Here is a 20,596-nt window from a genome sequence, read left to right on the forward strand (position 1 = left end):
TTAATGCTTGCGGTTATCCAGTGCTTTTGATTCTATCATTCTTTTTCTAAAATCACTCTTATTATAATGCCACTAGATGCCTTATAAAAGGAGTATTTTAATTCATGAGATTTAATTTTAAGTCTACTTATTAAACATGTTGAGAATTTAACTGAAAGGTTGTAGGGAAGTCAATTTAATTACAAATTATAGTCCATGTGAACATCCAATTATATTTATATGTATGAACAATTTTTAAATTATGCTTTAAGTAAAATAAAAGAAAATTTTATAAAGAGAAAATAAAAGCCCTTAAAATGTGAATTTTCCAAGTGAATAATATAGAAATACTGAGGTGCTATAAATGTATGTATTATTTTCTACTGATTCAGATAACACTCTGATTATGAAAATATGTAGAGCAAATTTTGGCTAAACACCAGCTGAATCTGTTAGCAGCAAACTTTTCACTTTTGGGGACCACTTAAAATCTTTAATGCACACTTTTTACTACAAAAAGTATTGTATTATATCTTTTTTTTCTGATTATCACCACCTGCCTTTTTCATGCAAACTTTAAGCTAAAGCATTAAAATCTTCGAATCTACAGTTTTCCAAATAACTGCATTGATATTTCCATATCAATTAAATTCATTGAGCAAATAAATACTTTAAAGCCTGTTTAAGATTATGAGGGCACGTGTTTTCCACATTGATTTTTCTTTAAATATTTCCCTTCATGTTTCCTCTGTGAACTATGGAAGTAGGGAGCCAGAAGGGATATACTGCTTCTGCATTAGTGCCACTGGCCTTGGAGTGTAGCATGAACAGTGTTCCAGCGAGTCACCATTTTGAAGCTGGACCAGATGTGTGGCTGTGTTCTGGTGGGCAGGAAAGTCTCAAAATAACATGCAACAATCTGTCTGTGACTCATCAGCATATGTGTATGTGTGTGTCCCTAGTCAATGTTTTCGGCCAATTGGTGCTTAAAAATACTGACAATATTTTACCTCAGCTTGAATCTTGTGATTATCAACTGTGGATTTTCAGGAAAGACACAAAAAGGCAAATGACTAAAGGCATATGTAACAAATTGAGGACTGTAGTCCTCAAGGACTAGGAGAAGTTAACTAGGATCACAAATTGGGAATATTGCTTCATTAACTTAAATAGAACTCTGGAAAGTAACCATTTAAAAAAATATATATTTGTTGAACTAGTTGGTGTAGTTAGGTAATGTAAAGACAAACATTTGACTTTCTGCAGCCATGATTGTGATCTCCTCCATAATGATGAGCTACCATGGTTTTCTGTAATTACTTAGAGATACCGAAAAAGGCACTATCCTCATTTCTCAATTTAGAGTGCTAAAAAGACATCAGGGTCACAGACACATATAGACAGTAAAGTGTTTCAAAGATAGAGTGATGGATTCGCTTTTGTATTTTCCCAAGCTCCTACTTTAAAGCTGTAATTTTACTATATTAGGAAAGATCTTTATTTCCCATGTGTTCGATTGACATTTTCATTTTGTGTCTTTACTTTTTTGGGGGAAATTGTTGCCAGAGTGGGGTTCTGACTTTCACAAAATAATTTTGAGGTCATTCCTCCCTATGGGGAGATGAACAGGAAGGGTCTGGAGGGAGCAAGTTTAATTTAGGGTTCGAATGCTTATTTTAGAAAATAGGGAAAATGAAGGGAGTAGATGTGAAGTAAAAGATGTGGAGCATCTTTTCTGAGAGATGCTTGTGGTGCTACAATAGGAGAGATGCTCTACTTTCCTCCTTTTAAGGGTGGTGTTGTGGGCCATCAATGGGAAGAAGTGTCAAATGTATTTTGCTCAGAAAACATTTAAAAAAATTTAATAGTCAAATAGATCATATAATCATGTACTTCAAAATTCACAAAGAATAAAAAGTTATACAGTGAAAAACCTTTGTTTCACTTGAACCTCCCATCACTTAATTCCTCTTCTAAGAAGCAACTAATTTGATTAAGTTTTTCTGTTATCCTTCCAGAGATTTTATTTTTTTCTAAGCATTATATTTTTCTAAATAAATTTATATATATAGATCCTTTTTCTTCTCTTTTATGTAAATGATAGCATAACGTACCTACTGTTCTGCATCTTGTTTTTTCACTTAATACATGTTAGACCGCTTTCCTTACTCATACAAAAAAAGGAGTCCCTGTTCAATTTTATGGTTGTATGGTATTTCATTGTGAGAATGCACCAAAAATTATTTAATCAATTGGGTATTGACAAATGCTGAGGTTGCTTCCAATCTTTTGTTCTTATACAAATGTAAGAAGACTTGTGCTTTGCTGGTGGGGATGTAAAATGGTCTAGCCATTGTGGAAAACAGTTTGGTGGTTCCTCAGAAAGTTAAATATAGAATTACCAGATGATCCAGCAATTCTACTATTAGGTATATAATCAAAAAAATCGAAAGAATTCAAACAGATACCTGTGTACTGATGTTCATCGTAGCATTGACAACATCCAAAAGATGGGAACAACTCAAATACCCATAAACAGAGGAGTGAAAAAGCAAAACATGACATATACATACAATGGAAAAATTATTCAGCTTTAAAAAAAGAAGGAAATTCTGTTGCATGCTACAAGATTAATGAACCTAAAAACATTATTCTAAGTGAAATAAGCCAGGCCAAAAAATAAAAGGACAAATATTGTTTGATTCTACTTAATTGAGCTACCTAGGACAGGCAAATTCATAGAGTTAGTAGAATAGTGGTTGCCAGGGACAGGAGGGTGAGGATATGGGGAGTTACTGTTTAATGTGTACAGGGTTGAGAAGGTAAAAAAAATTCTGGAAATAGTGGCTGTTGTTATACAGCAATGTGATTATATGTTAAAATTATTAAATTTAATTTTGTAACTAAATTATAAATGACATATAATATTATAGTAGTTTCAGGTGTACAACATAATGATTCCTATTTTTGTATGTTACAAAATGGCCACCATAAGTCTGCTTACCATCTGTCACCATACAGATTACAATATTATTGACTATATTCCCTATGCTGTGCGTTACATTCCCATGACATTTATTTTATAGCTGGAAGTTTGTACCTCTTAATCCCCTTCACCTATTTTGTCATTTCCCTTCTCCTCCCACCACTCTGGCAACCACCAGTTTGTTCTCTGTATCTATAAGTCTGTTTCTGTTTTTTGTTTGTTTGTTCATTTGTTTTGTTTAGATTCTGCATATAAGTGAAATCATATGTTATTTATCTTTCTCTGTTTGACTTATTTCACTAAGCATAATACCTTCTAGATCCATCCATGTTGTTGCAAATGCAAATATTTCATTCCTTTTTATGGGTGAATAATATTCTATTGTATATATATGTATATATATGCATATAATACACACACACACCACAACATCTTCTTTATCCATTTATCTATATTGATGGATACTTAGGTTGCTTCTATATCTTGGCTATTGTAAATAGTGCTGCAGTGACTATAAGGGCACATATATCTTTTCAAATTAGTGCTTTTGTTTTCTTCAGATAAATACCCAGAAGTGAAATTGCTGGATTGTATGGTAGTTCTATTTTTAGTTTTTTGACGAACCTCTGTAATGTTTTCCGTAGTGACTGCACCAATTTACATTCCCACCAACAACTGTGGATGAGGATTCCCTTTTATCCACATCCTTGCCAAAACTTGTTTCTTGTCTTTTTGATAATAGCCATTCTGACAGGTGTGAAGTGGTATCTCATTGTGGTTTTGATTTGCATTTCCTTGATGACTAGTGAAGTTGAGCATTTTTTTCATGTGCCTATTGGCCATTTGTATGTTTTTGTGTAAAAATTTCTACTCAATTTCTCTGCCCATTTAAAAAATTGGATTGTTTGCTTTTTTTTGATATTGAGTTGTATGAATTCTTTATGTATTCTAGGTATCAACTCCTTATCAGGTATATTGTTTGCAAATATTTTCTCCCATTTAGTAGGTTGCCTTTTTGTTTGTTGATGGTTTCCTTTGCTGTGCAAAAGCTTTTTATATTGGTGTAGTCCCATTTGTTTATTTTTGCTTTCGTTTTTCTGACCTGAGGAGACATATCCAAAAAAATATTGCTAAGAATGATGTCAAAGAGCTTACTGCTTATGTTTTCTTCTGGGAATTTCATTGTTTCAGGTCTTTTAAACCATTATGAGTTAATTTTTGTGTATGGTGTAGGATAGTGGTTCAGTTTCATTCTTTTGCATGTGGCTGTCGTTTTCCCAGCACCGTTTATTGAAGAGACTGTCTTTTCCCTGTTGTATATTCTCGTATCTTTTGTTGTACATTAATTGACCATAAGTGTGTGGGTTTATTCCTGGGCATTCTGTTCTGTCCCATTGAGCTATGTGTCTGTTTTCGTGCTAATAACATACTATTTTGATTATTGTAGTTTTGTAATATAGTTTGAAGCTAGGGAGGATGATAACTCTAGTTTATTCTTCTTTTTCAAGATTGCTTTAGCTATTTGGGGTCTTTTGTGATTCCATACAGATTTTAGGATTCTTTGTTCTAGCTCTGTGAAAAATGCCATGGATGTTTCAATAGGGATTTCTTTCAATCTGTAGACTGCTTTATATAGTATGGACATTTTAACAACATTGCTTCCTTCAATGGGCATGGTATATCTTTCTATTACTTGGGTCATCTTCAATTATTTTTTCCCTCAGTGCCTTATAATTTTCGGAGAACAGGTCTTTCCCTTCCTTAGTTAAATTTTTCCTAGTTATTTTATTATTTTTAATATAACTGTAAATGGGATTGTTTTCTTAATTTCTCTTTATGATGTTATTAGTGTATAGAAATATTTCTATATTTTAATTTTTCATTCTGCAATTTTACTGAATTCATTTATTAGTTTTAATAGTTTTTGTGGAGTCTTTGGGTTTTTCTATGTATAGTATCATGTCCTCTGCAAACGGTTACAATTTGACTTCTTTTTCAATTCGGTTGCCTTTATTTTTCTTGCCTGGTTGTTGTGGCTAAGACTTCCAATACATGTTGAATAAAAGCAGCAAGAGTGGGCATTCTTGTCTTATTCCTGATCTTGGAGGAGATTCTTTTAGCTTTTTTGTTTGTTAAGTATGTTGTTAGCTGTGGGTTTGTCATATATGACCTTTATTACATTGAGCTACATTCCCTCTATAATCACTTTGTTGAGAGTTTTTATCATAAATCGATGTTGGGTTTTTTGAAATGCTTTTTCTGCATCTATTGTAATGATAACATGATTTTAATTCTTTGTTTTATTAATGTGGTGTATCATGTTGACTGACTTGTGGATGTTAAGCCATTCTGACATCTCTTAATGTATCCCACTTGATCATGGTGTATGATCTTTTTAATGTATTGCTGAATTTGGTTTGCTAATATTTTGTTGAAGATTTTTCCACCTATGTTAATCAGGGAGATGGTCTGTAATTTTCTTCATTTTGTTGTTGTGCCTTTGGTTTTGGATCTGGGCAGTCTTGGCTTTGTAAAATGAGTTTGGAAGTATTCCTTTCTCTTCAATTCTTTGGAATAGTTTGAGAAGTATAGGTATTATCTCTTCTTCAAATGTCAGGTAGAATTTACCTGTGAAGCTACCTGGACCTGGACTTTTACTTGTTGAGAGTTTTTTGATTACTGATTCAATTTTATTACTACTGATTCAATATTATTACTGATTCAATTCTGATTTTCTATTCCTTCATGATTCAGTCTTGGAAGATTGTGTTTCTAGAAACTTATCCATTTCTTCTAGGTTGACTAATTTGTTAGCATATATTTGGTCATAGTGTTTTCTTATGATCCTTTGTATTTCTGTGGTATTGATTGTCATTTCTCCTTTTTCAATTCTGATTTTATTTTGGAGGGTTTTCTTTTTTTCTTGATGAGTCTGGCTAAAAGTTTGTGAATTTTGTTTATCTTTTCAAAGAACCAGCTTCTACTTTCGTTGATCTTTTTGATTGTTTTTAGTCTCTATTTCATTTAGTTCCTTTCTGATTTTTATTATTTCCTTTCTTCTATTAATTTTGGCTTCTGTCTGTTCTTCTTTTTCTAGTTTCTTTTGGTATAAAGTTAGATTATTTATTTGAGAGTTTTCTTGTTTCTTGAGATAGGACTATATTGCTGTGAACTTCTCTCTTAGAATTGCTTCTTCTGGGTCTAATAGATTTTGGAAAGTTGTGATTCCATTTTCATTTGTCTCAAGATATTTTTGATTTGCTCTTTGATTTCTTTGTTGACACATTAATAGTGTGCTGTTTAGTCTCCATGTATTTCTGTTTTTTTCAATTTTCTTCTTGTAGTAGATTTCTAGTTGTGGTCAGAAAAGATGCTTGATATGACTTCGTTCTTCTTAAATTTATTGCAGCTTGTTTGTGGCCTAACAGGTTATTTACCCTGGAGAATGTTTCATGTGCAATTGAGAAGAATGTGCCTTCTACTGCTTCGGGGTAGAATGTTCTGTATATGTATGTGTTTATCTCTTCTGGTGAGATTTTTACTTTCATGTGTTTTCTTATTATTAACTACTGCCTTTCTTTTTAGCTTAGAGAAGCACCTCTAACATTTCTTGTAAGGCTGGTTTAGTGGTAATGAACACCTTTAGCTTTTGCTTATCTCTAGAACTCTTAATCTCTTCTTCAATTCTGAATAATAACCTTGCCAGGTAGAGAATTCATGTTTGGCAGTGTTTTCCTTTCAGCACTTCGAATATGTCATACTACTCCCTTCTGGTCTGTAAAATTTATGCCAAAAAATCCTTGATACCCTTATGGGGTTTCCATTGTACATAATAAGTTGCTTTTCTTTTGCTGCCTTTAAAATTCTCACTTTATCTTTTACCATTTTAATTAAAATGTGTCTTATTGTATTTTTCTTTGGGTTCATCTCATTTGGAACTCTCTGGGTTTCCTGAAGCTGGATGTCTTTTACCTTTCCCAGATTAGGGAAATCTTCAGCCATTATTTCTTCAGATAATTTTTCTGACCCTTTCTCTCTCTCTTCTCCTTCCAGGATTCCTATAATGTGAATGTTACTCACTTGGTGTTGTCTCAGAGGTCCTTTAAAGTATCCTTACTTCTTTAATTATTTTTTCATTTTGCTGCTCTGTCTGGGTGTTTGCCATTGCTTTCTCTTCCAGCTCACTGATTCGTGCTTGTATTTCATCTGTTCTGCTGTTGAATCCCTCTGCTATATATTTCAGTTCAGCTATAACTTCTGTTTTGACACTCTCTTATATTTTCCATCTCTTTGTTGAAGTTCTCTGTGTTTATCCATTCCTCCATCCTGAGAATTGTGAGCATTGCTTTAAACCTTTTATTAGGTGGGTTGCTTATCTCCATTTCATGAAGATCTTTTTCTGGAGATTTGCCTTTCTCTTTGGTTTGGAACATATTCCTTCTCATTTTGCCTGTCTCTCTGCGTTTTTCTATATGTATTAGGTGAAATGACTGCCTTCCCTAGTTTTGAGGCATTGTTTTGTGTAGCTCAAAAGCACAATGTCCCCTGGTCACCAGAGCCAGGCAGTCTATGAATGTTCCTCATGTGGGCTGCATGTGCCAGCTGCTATGATAGGGCTGTGACTGCTGCGTGTGGATGGTGGAACTCAGGATGCTGGCCTGGCCTGTTTGCAGCTCAGCTGCTGAGTGGGTAGGGTGGAGTTTGAGTTGCTTGCCTATCCTGGTTGCAGCTTGGTCTCTGTGTGGGGTGGGTGGGGCTCAGAGCAACTGCCTGGCTTGGTTTTGGGTTGGCTGCTGTGTAAGGATGGCGAGGCTCAGGGTGCTTGCCCGGTCCCTTTGTGGCTTAGCTGTTGCACAAGGAAGGCAGAACGCTGTGCGCTCCTCTGTTCTGGTTTGCCCTAGTCTCTGCACGGTGTGTGCAGGGCTTGGGGCACCTGCCCAGGCCGATTACTGCTCAGCTGCTGAGGTGAGGGTGGGGCTCGGGAAGCTGGCTCATTCCAGCTCTGTGTGGGGGGGTCACCTGATTTATTCTCAGTATGCCTCTGTTGTTGAGGGTATGCTGAGGACGGTCCATGTTCCAAGGAGAGGAATCTCATTTAGCACCTAGTTTCAGGTGATTGGATGCCAGCCCTTCAGGCAATAGCTTTTAAAGTATGTAGATATATGCAGTCCTGTGGGGCCGCAATGGTAATCCCTGCTGGCCTCCAGACCAGGGGACCTGGCAATGTCTTGTGCGTGACAGTTACAAAAACTGTGGCTCCTGATGAGGGTATAAGCTCCTCTCTGGGGAGTCTTGTTGAGCTGTAGCAAGGCCAGGTGGGTGCACAAGGATAGTGTCTCCCTGCTTACTTTCGTTGGGCACGCGTCCTTGGCCTCTAGACGTGTGGGAGACTGAAAGCCTGTCCCTCAGAGTGAAGCTCTAGACTACGTAAATACGCCTCTTTCACAGGAAGACTGGGTTGTGTGTTTCAGTGTGCTATCTGTGCAGTGCCCTGAGGGTGGTGCCAAAAACTGTCTTTCCAATTGTTACAGTCCTGTGGAGCTCAGGAATGTTCCCCTACTTGGCCACCAGACTAGGTGATCAAGGGATATCCCATGTGGATTGTGCATGCCCACCGGCTTTAGCTAGGCGGCTGAAGAGTGTAGCAGATAGGGTTTCTTTCTTGCATCAGGAAAGCAGTGGGGAAATAACTGGACTGTGTGTGCCCAGAGACTTCAGTAATGCAGTGTGAGAGCACCCTGTCTGTGTGTGCATGCTTGGACTTTAGGCCTGCCGGGGAGCAGGGGAGTGCGGGAGCTGTGCAGCTCTTAGGCTTCGGCAGTACGGCCGGCTGGTGCTGCAGTTGCTCACCCCTACATCCCAGCTCTCCGCGTGTGCTAGCAGGGTAGGTGGGGAGGACAGCAGTGGCATCTGCTAGTGTCTGTGTCTCTGGGGAGTGTTTCCACCATCCCCTGTCCTTCCAGCACAATCTCTTTAATTGGCAAATGACTCTCCTTCACACATAGTCTACTGTTATTTTGCTGGATCTTAGGGCGAGTGATACCACATGTGAGCCCTTTATGTGGGGAGTCAGTTTCCTGTAGCACTTTGAAACCCTTGAATATCAGCCTCATTGGTTTTCTAAGCCAGGCATTTTGGGGGCTCATCTTGTTGTTACAGATCCCAGAGGCCAGGGTGCCTGATGTGGGGCATGAACCCCTTGCTCCTTTGGCAGGAGTGCCGGTCTGGTGAGATCCCTCCCGATTGTGTGCCGCCAAGACAGGGCTGGGGTTTTTGGTGAGGGTGTTTCTGTCTCTGCTACGCATCTCGATACAGTCCTTTTAATTCTTTGTTGTGGAGCAAGTGTTCAGCTAGTTCTCAGGTTCTTTTCAGAAAGAACTGATCCATATATAGGTGTATATTTGTTGTGTCCCTGGGAGAAGATATGTTCAGGCCATCATCTTGAACCGAAAGCCATGTGTGAGTGTACTTAATGCCACAGAATTGTATACTCAAAAATGGCTTGAATGGTAAATTTTATGTTATGTATATTTTACCTCAATAAAATAATAGCCAAAAAATGTGATAGTGAGCAATCTTATACACCATATTTTACATGCATGGAGTATATCCTCTTGATAAATTTATAAGGTGTGCAAATGTATGTGCATTTTGATAGTTATTTACCTTTATACCAATTGTGTATTAGGCTGCCTGTTTCCTCATATCCTAACAGTGTATTTAATTAAACTTCCCTCTTTCCAGCATCCTGATAGGTGAAAAATCAATTGCTTTTTCTAAGAATGAAAGGAAAGTGTGTCTGTAAACTTCCTTGAGGGGCAGGAATTGGGATCCCATTGGTCTTCTGTATATGAATGGGGAAGATGAGGCACATTAGGGCTTTTAACCCATGCTCTAATGAAAGCTGTATTTGAGCTGATAGTATGTCACTGATTAAATGATACATTGTTCATTAATTTTTGAATGGCATCAGCCAGTGGTGGGTTAAAAAGTTCGCTCAAATGGTTTATATGGTATCGTTTCAGTCTGTGTACTTTTAAGTTGGGGAAAGTTCAACTTGCTTCCTAGTTGTTAATTTATCAAGTACTTAACAATAAATAAGACATAATGCCTGCCTTGGGGAGATTGCAGTGTGATGTGGGAAGCTACCCAAATAAATAGGCAACTGCACACACAATGTGAGGGCGAGTGTGGCTTGTTATAGAAATATGAGTGAGGGGGTCCTTACCCCAGTTTTTGGTGGTGAGACAAGGAAGGATTTCCAGACAGTCTTGCATGTGAACTGAGTCCTTTATGATAAATAGGAGTTAGGCAGGGCCGGGGGTGTGTAGGGGAGGGTGGGATAGACGATTTGCAGAATCTGGAAAAGGAAAAGACATGTTCATTGCAAGGTCCTAAGGCAAGTGGAGGTATGGAACCTTGAGAGCATTCCAGGTAGTTCAGGTGGGCTGGAGCCTTGAGTGAGAGAGGTCCTTTGATTAGCGTGTTTTCTGTCCTCATCACTAAGTCCAGACCTTGTAAGTCTGCGGCTCTGTCTCTTCCCCATAGAGTGTCTTCTGAACCTGGAGCTTAACAGGGGATTTTCACTTTCACTGTTGGTTAACAACAAAGTTGACAATAATTATTTTTCCCATATTTTGAAATTCTTTTGACATCAGGGCCATAGTGTGTGTGACTAGCCTACCTGCCCTTCCCCTGCCTTCTCCCCATTTCCCTAATTCCTTTGTTTCCTCCCTGGCTTACATCCTCTATTCTCCTTTCAGATTCTCTTGAAATTTCATCTGATTTGCATTACCAAGCGTTTCTCCAAAGCATTCCCTAGTTCTGCCCACCTCTTGCCTGTAAATTATTTGTTTCTTGTCCAATAATTTATTGAGCATTGCTTTTGTGATACACACTGGGTAATACACTTAGGAACCAAGGATGAATAAGACCAGTCCTTACTCTCTCTTAGTGTTTTATTAGCTATATTGTAGTGCTTGTTACAACCTTGTTACAAGCTTGTTACAGCCTGCCTTGTATTAGAGAGCAACCTAGATTAGTCTGAGAACATTTTTTTTTGATTGAGTTACAGTCAGTTTACAATGTTGTGTCAATTTCTGATGTACAGCACAATTTTTCAACCATACATGAATATAAATATATTCATTTTCATTTCTTTTTCATTATGAGCTACTACAAAATGTTGAATATATTTCCCTGTGCTATACAGTATAAACTTGTTTATTCTATATATACCTGTCAGCATCTACAAATCTCGAACTCCCAAGAGAACATTTTGATTTGTGTGGGTTGTCTTCAGATAGAACACAGTGCCTGGAACACACAAATATGTATTGTCCAGCCATTTCAATTAGAGGGGAGGTTTGAGAGAGAGGGAGGGATGGAGAGGGGGAGGGGGGGAGAGAGAGAAAGACACTTATTGAGCATTAACTCTGTGTCAGGTACTTGCATAAGTGCTTTACAGCTGTTATCTCATTTAACTTTTCAAAATACCACGGAGCAAGAATGATTAGTTTCTCCATTTCACATGATAGGAAACTGAGAACCAGAGTCCTTAGATAACTTGCTGCAGGTCAGAGTGCTAAGAAGTGGTAGAGTCAGGATTCATCCTCATAGGGTCTGGGTGCAGGGCTCTTGCTTTTGGTCACTGTGCTACTTATTTTCTTCTCGGTCATCATTCCAGTGAAAGGTCACACAATCAACAGCACAACTGCTGTCTACTTGTAATTTTGCTTTACTCATTTTGATGTACCTGAGGTTCAGTGGCCTATATTTGTATGGTTCTACTAAATGTGAGTCCACAGCTAGGTTGTAGCACCTGGCAGGGAGCTCGAGACAGCAGGTACCATCTACATTTATCTAGTTCTACATAATGCTTATAGACAGATGTCTAAATTTGTGTAAGCCTGTACATGCCATGTGATGATGCTGCTGCTGCTGATTTATGCTGCTTACCAGATGGGTCCCCAAGGCTGCTTGGAAACTGGCATAAAATCAAAGACAACTTGCAGATAGCTGTGACAGGACAGTTGATCTTCAGGGCTCTGTTTGAGCAAACATTTGGTGTGGTTTAGACCAGATGGTTTAGACCGTCTTCACAAACTGGCCCACTGAAGTCTCCCTGCAGCAGTGGACAGTGATGCACATGCCTGCAATCTGGTGAATGGAGTGTGGGATGATTGAGGTATGCCATGCCTTGACGTCTCCAGGTTTTATCTTAAAATTAAGTGGTTATTTTAATAATGTAATAATAATAAACAATAATCTAATAATAATTAAACAATCTATTCGTGCTTATTTAAAAATGACCAAGTGTTTGAGCATTTACCATCAAATGAAATGGGCACTACCGGAGGTGTGGTGTTATTTTCTGCAACCCTGAGGTCTCTCTGGCACCCTGTTGCCAGACTTCACTTGGAAGAGCCCAGACTAAATAAAACTGATGTAGTTTAGAACATTTGAAGGCTACTTAAAACAGTTATTGTCATACCAAATCAGGGAGGAGAGGATTCATAAGGTGGTCTTCGCCTGTCTGCGGTGTGGGGCTGACCCTTCCTAACGACTGCTGTCAGTCATGGCCATGTGATGACCCTGCATGTGAATATAGATGTGAGCTCTCCTATGAGTACTGTGGACGAATGCAGTGCTACCGAGGTGATCAGTGGTGTCTCCCTGCCCCTGGGACTCTGAGTTATTGTGACTTGAACTCCAGTCCACAGTGGTTCCCATAATTTCTTTACATTTCTACAGGCTTCTTTTCTTGAGATTTCCTCTGGTTTAGCATTTTGCATCTGCAGATGTATTCTGTTTTGTTTTTGTCACCAGGATATAAAATTCAGTGCCTCCTCTAGTTTACTGCCCCAATTCCACTGACACTAGGCATTTCCTGAGGTTGTAACGAATGAATATCTGAGGACATTAGTCTCCCAGCAATTTCACTAGCTTTCTCACTTCCTTCCCTGCCCTGACTTTCTTTTTTTTCACTCTTTCCCTCTAAAAAGCAAACAAATTGCTCTGTCTGTCTCATGCCATGTAGTTTCGCTCTCTCCTCTGACACCTTGGCCTCAGGTGGCATTCCTGCCCTGCAGTACTCAGCTACTGCAAGTGGCTACTAAAGCATTTTCCCAGCAAAGGCAGTTCTCTCACTAAGAGGAATTCTCATACCAGCTGCCAAGAGAATAAAATGTCCTTCATCTAACCCCCCAATAATAAAATAACAACGGTTGTGAGTGATTTATTTTCTTTTAAAAAATAAATGAGAACAGACTGAAGGTTATCTCAGTAATAATAGCACTCTCTCCCCCTTGCATTCCAATATGCCGTCTTGAATGGGAAAGAAGGGCATGAAGTTGTACAGCTGGCTCAAAGGGAATTGAGCATAGGGGTGCTATCTGTGTATTGCAGGGCACAAAAGAGCTTCTCTACTTTGCCTGATTCCTGAAGAGCCATTATCTAGCATCAGCTTCTACATCCCCAGAGTTGGATTTCCAACTTCCTAGACTAGCACATAGTTCTTTGGGCAATGCTGACAGTTTAGAAAATTATTTTTTGTATTGAACTGATGTCAGCCTTCTGGAGCTTCCATCTTTATATTCTAACCCTATATGCATGAATTCAAACCTGACTAATTTGGTTTGAGTTACTACTTTAGTCCAGTATTATATATTCTCCATCCTAAAAGATATGTCTGAGAAACCACTTTCCTGCTCAAATTGTCTTGGTGGCTCCTATAACCGAGAGAATAAAATCTTACTTCCTTAGGAGAGCAGTCAGTGCTTTGGTTAGCTTGATCATACATCCCTTTCCATCTTAACCTTCTGCTTTCCCCTTGTCTTATGTCTCCTGCTATCTGAGCTCCTCTAATTTCCCAAGTAGATATGTCACTTTATTTGGTTTTGTTCTGCTTTGAAACCATTATAAAAAGCTTTCCATCTCCACTCATCAGCATTTTATTTATTTTCCAGTGGTGCTTTTACCATGAAGTCTTCCTTGATTTCTTCATTGAAATGAGTTCTGCTCTCTGAGCTCCTAATTGTTACTATAGACCTTTGCTGTCCAGTACAATAACCACCAGCCACCTGTGATTCTTGAGCACTTGAAAGGTGGCTAGTCCACATTTTTTTGATATGTGGCTAGTTCAAGTTGAGATGTGCTACTAAATATAAATGACAAGAGGGTTATAAATATTTCATTAGTAATTTTTTACATTGATTCTATGTTGAAATGATAAGAGTTTGGTTATGTTGGTTTTTATAAAACATGTAATGAATTTCACTAAGAAAAACTTACAGTGTGGCTACTAGAAAATTTAAGATAAAATATGTGGCTCACATGATAATTCTATTGGACAACCCTGCTTTAGACCATTATATGAGATCCAATGCTAAACTCCTTGCATTATCACTCTGATTGAATTTCAGTCATTGATGCTAGAGTTTAAGTTCCCTGAGCTCAGAAATTTGTAACCTATTCCTTACTACTCCCTACTTTCATTCAGTGTATGTGTAATAATATACTAATGAAATAAAATAGAAAACGTTTTCTCAGAAGAGGTAAGGAAACTTAAATGCCTACAGAAACCAGGCAGATAGCATAATTATGTGAGGTATGCTGGGAATAATAATGATCTTGGTGTTAGGGACACAATAGGATTCGGGATTTGGTTATCAGCTGAATTATTATCATGTAGGAATGTAGGCCCAGTGTTACAGGCCAAAGTTTCCAATCTTTCAAGAGAAACTGGGTATTTGGACTGTCTGGACTTTTATGTGAATTTAAGTGATTCCTGTATGTTGGCTTAATTCTTTTTTCTGAAGGGGAGGTAATTAGGTTTCTTCATTGATTTCTGCTTAGAGGAGGTACTGGGGACTGAACCCGGGATCTCTTGCGTGTTGAGCATGTGCTCTACCACTTGAGCTATATACCCTTCCTCCTGTTGGCTTAATTCTTAAAATCTTTGCGTGGGGCCAACCAAAACAGGTTGGTGGCCTGAATACAGCCTGGAAGTTGCCAGTTGTGCTTCTTATCTAGAGGGTAAAATGAAATTCACCTGTAGTGCCACATCAGCGAGGAGTAAAACAGGATTCATTATTGTATCTTTGATCAAGAGGGGACTGGAATTTGCAGATTATTCAGAAGACTATTGGTAGATGGTATTTCCAAACACCCCCAAATACTTTAAGATAAAAAATATGCCCCTCTGAATACAGACTTGTGGTTACCAGGGGGGTAGAGGGTGGGAAGGGATAGACTGGGATTTCAAAATTGTAGAATAGATAAACAAGATTACACTGTATAGCACAGGGAAATATACACAAAATGTTATGATAAATCACAGAGAAAAAAATGTGACAATGAGTGTGTATATGTCCATGAATGACTGAAAAATTGTGCTGAACACTGGAATTTGACACAACATTGTAAAATGATTATAAATCAATAAAAAATGTTAAAAAATGCCCCTCTGCAGAATTTCTCAAGATTTAGGCCCTTAAGGGAAAAAAAGGGGGAGTTGTAAGTTTATTGACCCAAGAGTAAAACTGTCAATTTAATGCAAAAGAGAATAACATCTCTTATTCTTAAGTCTTTACTTGTTTAGGGTTTACGAAATGGTCGAAGAAACTATCACTTTCTAATTTTCAGGACTCTTGTGACTTGTGAATACAGAGGAAATCTTGTGGTTGAATACTTTAGCATACATGAAGTGACAAGGTGAGAATGGACTGAACTGTAGTCAGAATAATGGTGTTTTCAAATGACAGGGTGCTGCTTATAAGGTAGATTAGCAGTAACCTTGCTTTGGTTTTCATTTCTCTGAAATCCAAAATCAATAGACCAAGGAATGCAAAAGAACTTTGGCTTAGGATTGTATTGTCTGTTGAACAGATTCTTATTAGTAATTTACTATTTTGGGGGTCATTTTATAAAGCACGGTAACTTGCAGTCATAACAATATCAGAATTAGCTTGCCAAAGGGATCATTATTCTACTGAGTAGGAAAACAGGTGAAGATCTGTATAACTGCACTTCAATTTCAATTTTGTTATTTTACGTGTAAACTGAGCACCTGAGATCAAAGATTCTATTTACAATGTTGTCTTTGAAAGTCATCCATCATGTATAAATGAATACCTGAGAGTTTAAGAAATTTCATAAGCGAATAAAAATAAGGAGCATATTGTAAGATATGAAATCAATGAATCAAGATAATAATGTTCCCTTTACTTAGGCAAATTATGCTGGGTATTAAAAGCTGAGAATAGTTCGTATAGAAATCTGAAATATATTTATGTTGTTAGTCAAGTAAGAATCAATGACTTGTAAATTCATTCTGATTTATGGTTTGCCTTTGAGTAAGTCCCAAAACCTTTCTGTTTCTCAGTTTCCCCATTTCCAAAGTAATTATAATAATCCCATTTATTTCTTAAGCACAATGATATACTAATACAAAAGATGGTGCTACTTCTGGGCAAGTGTCCTAAGATCTGGGCAGATATATGTGGTTGTTATTTTCACAGTATATTGATATAGCATATTTCATGGGAACAGCCTGGATTGCTTCGTAGCATTTCATTGTTTACAAAATCAACAAGCAGCTGTTATATTATTATTTAGTTCCACAAACTTGTTATGAAGAATAGAATAACCATACAAATTAAGATCATCATATGTCAACTATGTATTTGCATAAATGATATAATAATAGCATTAATGGAGCTCTCTTAATTGGAAAAAAATCCATAATTCCAAACAACAAAAAACTGCCATTTTTCATACTCCCAGTCCTAGTCCAAATACATTTGACTGTTTCACATAATTATAATCATAATATAGATAAAATTTAGTTTTGTCTTTTGTGACAAAATACTCTATTTTCCCATATTTCTTATTGGTTTTCAACACTACCATTTTATATGGCTGTGTAATTATCTGCTAATTACAGACGTCATAATTTACTTAACCATTTTTCTATTGCTGATGATCTGGCTTTATCAACTTTCTAAAGTAAATATTCGCGAAAGGAATAATGAAAAGTTAAAAGCATTCCACCTTTTCTGATGGGCAGTAGGATGATGATGAGGAAAGGCTGCAAGATGTCTGTTACCTCTCTAAGACTAGGATCACCTGCACAGTCCAGTGGTCTTGTACATTAGAATGTAGCTGAGGGCACTGGTGAAGATCCGGATTTGGGAGACTTTTGCAAATAGATGGTCATTCAAGCATGGGACTCTGATGAGGTGAGCCAGGTTTAGTATGTGTAGTTCAAAGAGAGACTGAGGACAGGACTCTAAAGGACAGTTACATTTAAAGGACAAACAGAGGGAACAAAATACAAAGGAGACTAAGAAGGAATAGTTGAAAAGAAACAGAAATGTCACAGAAACCAAGAGAAACTGAGGCTAGCAGTAGTGTTAGGATTTGCACAGTGGCAGAGTGAACTATGGATCTAAGGCTGTTGATTTCTGCTCTAGGCTTAGTTCCACCATCCCGTGGGTAGGTGTAATGATCTCCTTTAACACTTTGTGTTTTCTGCCTGACTCTAGTCAATGACAGGATGTCTCCACGTACCGATAAGATATCACCTCACATTTGTCTGTCTGGTACATTCTGTTAGGAATACTGGGTCAGTGATTGTGCATGTATCTTTTTCTTTTTTTTCTAGGAAAACTGGGTTGTTTCAAACATGGGTTATTTCTAATGGAAAGGGAAGGATGATTTAGGAGGTGAATCCAAGAGCCTAGAAGGTGGAACCAAGGAAGGAAAATAGTAGATTATGGAACAACTTCCAGACTGTAGAGCCAGTGTAATCAAAGAAAATTCCCTGCCCTCAGAGCAAGAGTACCTGAAAACATGTGTTTGGTTGGATTTCAGTTAGACTAGTAATTGCTGTGTGCCTTCTGTCATGACACCCCAATATTCTATTGATTAAAGCAAGGCATGAAACCAACCCAGATTAAAAGGGGACGGAAATAGACTTCACCTCTTGTTGAAAGAAAAGGTCACGGTGCAAAGGAGTGTGGGCACAAGGAGCCCTGATTCATTTGAGGGCTCTTAATGTAGTGATCTCTCCTTTCTCTTTCTCTCATATTTATATAATGGCGAATTATTTTTATTTTAAGTAATACATATATGTAGTTAAAAATCAAATGGTGATACTAATGTTCTTGCAACAGAAGACTATGGCTTTCTCTTTCCTCATCTCTCTTTACAGGATCACTGGCCAGGGCCAGTCACTTTAAATGCTTGAAGTATTTCTTCTCGTATTTCTTAAATTTTCTTATATTTCAGTCTCTTGATTTATAAATTAGGCAGTCTACTTATTTTCTGCTTGATAGTTGGGAGTTTGCGCCTTCACTCCCTGTATAATTATGCCACATTTTTCTTAAGTCAGTAGTTAGAGTTTATAATATTAAGACCATATGAATGTGGTTCACTGCTAAGCCAAGTAGTATACTCTAATTCTTCTCTCATTCAAATTTTAGTTTTTATTCTAGTTTAGGGACCAGCAAAGTAGGCCAAATCCAGCCTGCCAGCCTTTTTTTAAAATAAAATTTTATTTTCTCATAGCCATACTCACTTATGTACATGCCTTCTGCAGCAGCTGTTGTGGTGTAACAGTAGAACTGAGCAGTTGTGGCGGAGTACATGGTCTGCGGAGCTTAAAACACTTACTCTCTGGCCCTGTATAAAAAAATTTACTGACAGTTACTTGAGTTAATTATTCTCACTTTTTTATGTGCTTAGTTTATATAAAATATTTCAGTTAAATTATTTTCTAATTTCCCTTGAAACTTATTTGACCCATGATTTATTTGTCTGAGGGTGTCCTTAACTACCCAACATTTGGGGATTTTCTAGTAGTTTTTTTGGTAGTTGCCTTTTTTTGCTTCATTTCAGTATGGCCAAGAGAACATAATTATATGATTTCTCTTCTTAAAAGTGTATTGAGATGGCTTTATGGAATGGTATGTCTGCCACAGTTTGCTTTCCTCTCTTTTCTTGCCTTTATTTAGAGTCATCAAGTGTCTTTTTATTATTGCATTCTTCCTCGTAATTACTTCTTAGTTATAAATATTTTGCTATTTTCCTCCTGGTTACTCTAGACATGAACACATTTGATGTCAATTATGGTTTTTATCACTACTATGATACTGTAACCCCATTCATTCTAATTCTACCTTTTCTGTTACTGTTTTCATGTATTTTTATCCTCCACATATTTTGGGCCCCATAAGACAGTGTTACTTTGTTTCCCACAGTCAGTATGTTAAAATTTCCCACATTTTCCTGTTGTTCCTTAGTTCTCTTTGCATTTCTGTGTTTCTGAAGATACAGTATTTCTTTTTCCTGGAGAACTCCATTTAGTGATTCTTTTGGTATGGGCCTTCCTTCTCCTGATGAACTGTGTCATTTTTGTCTGTCTGGAAATGCCTTATTTCACCTTCATTTTGAAGGAAATTTGTGCTGGGTGTGAATTCTAGGCTGATGCTTAGTTAGCTATTTTCTCATAGTTATAAAGGCCAGAAGTCCAAGATCAAGGTGCACCAGGGTTGGTTTCTGGTGAAGAAATTTCTTCCTGGTTTGCAGATTGTTGCCTTTCTTCTGTGTCCTTATGTGGCATTATTTATGTGTGCATGTGTGGAAAGAGAAAATTCTCTGGTGTCTCTTCTTTTGCCTATTTGGACACTAGTCCTATTAGATTAGGGCCCCACCCTTACTACTTCTTTAATCTTAATTACCTCCATAAAGACCTTTTCTCCAAATACAGTCACACTGGGGTTTAGGACTTCAACATATGATTTTTTTTTTTTTTTGCGGTACTGGGGACACAGTTTAGTCCATAACAGTTGGCAGTTTTTTTCTTTCAACACTTAACAGTGGTCATTCTGTTGTCTTGTGACTTCCATTGTTTATGCAGGAAAGACTGTTGTCAGTTTTACTGTTGCTTCTTTGAAGATAATGTCTGTTTTCACTTGCTGAAATAAAAATAAGATTTTCTCTTTGTTTTTTAATTGCAGAGGTTTACTACGATGTTCCCAGGTGTGCTATTCTTTGTATTTTTTCCTACTTGGAAATCATAGTTGACATCTTTAAGTTTTAGAAAATTCTTGATTGTAATCTTTTTGTACACGACTTCTTCCCCATTCTCTTTCTCTCCTCTCTGGTATTCCAGTTACAGATATAGTAGATGTTGTCACCATATGTATGTATCTTAAGGCCTTTTCTGTATTTTCCATTTTCTTCTTAGTCTGGATATTTTTACTAACTTATTTCTCAGATCACAAATCTTCTCTTTAGCTATATCTAATCTTTTAATAAACCCATTCATGTCATTAGCAATTTTATTTCTTTTATTATTAAATTCTATAAATTACATTTGATTATTTGACACAGATATCAATTCTCTAGTAAAATTTTCCATTTTGGCATTTGTTTTCCCAAACATATTAACCACAATTTTTTAAAAAGTCTGTGTCTGATAATTTTAATACCTGGATTATTTGTGGGTCTGTTTCTATTATGTATTTTAAAATTTTGATTTTTACTCTTGGTATTTAAAAATGTAGTTTCTGGATGATTTCCAGAGGGAATTTTCTTCAGCTTCTGGGAGATATTCAGAGTGGGAAC

This window comes from Vicugna pacos, chromosome 1, assembly GCF_048564905.1.
Source record: "Vicugna pacos chromosome 1, VicPac4, whole genome shotgun sequence".
In the NCBI taxonomy this organism is placed as follows: Eukaryota; Metazoa; Chordata; class Mammalia; order Artiodactyla; family Camelidae; genus Vicugna; species Vicugna pacos.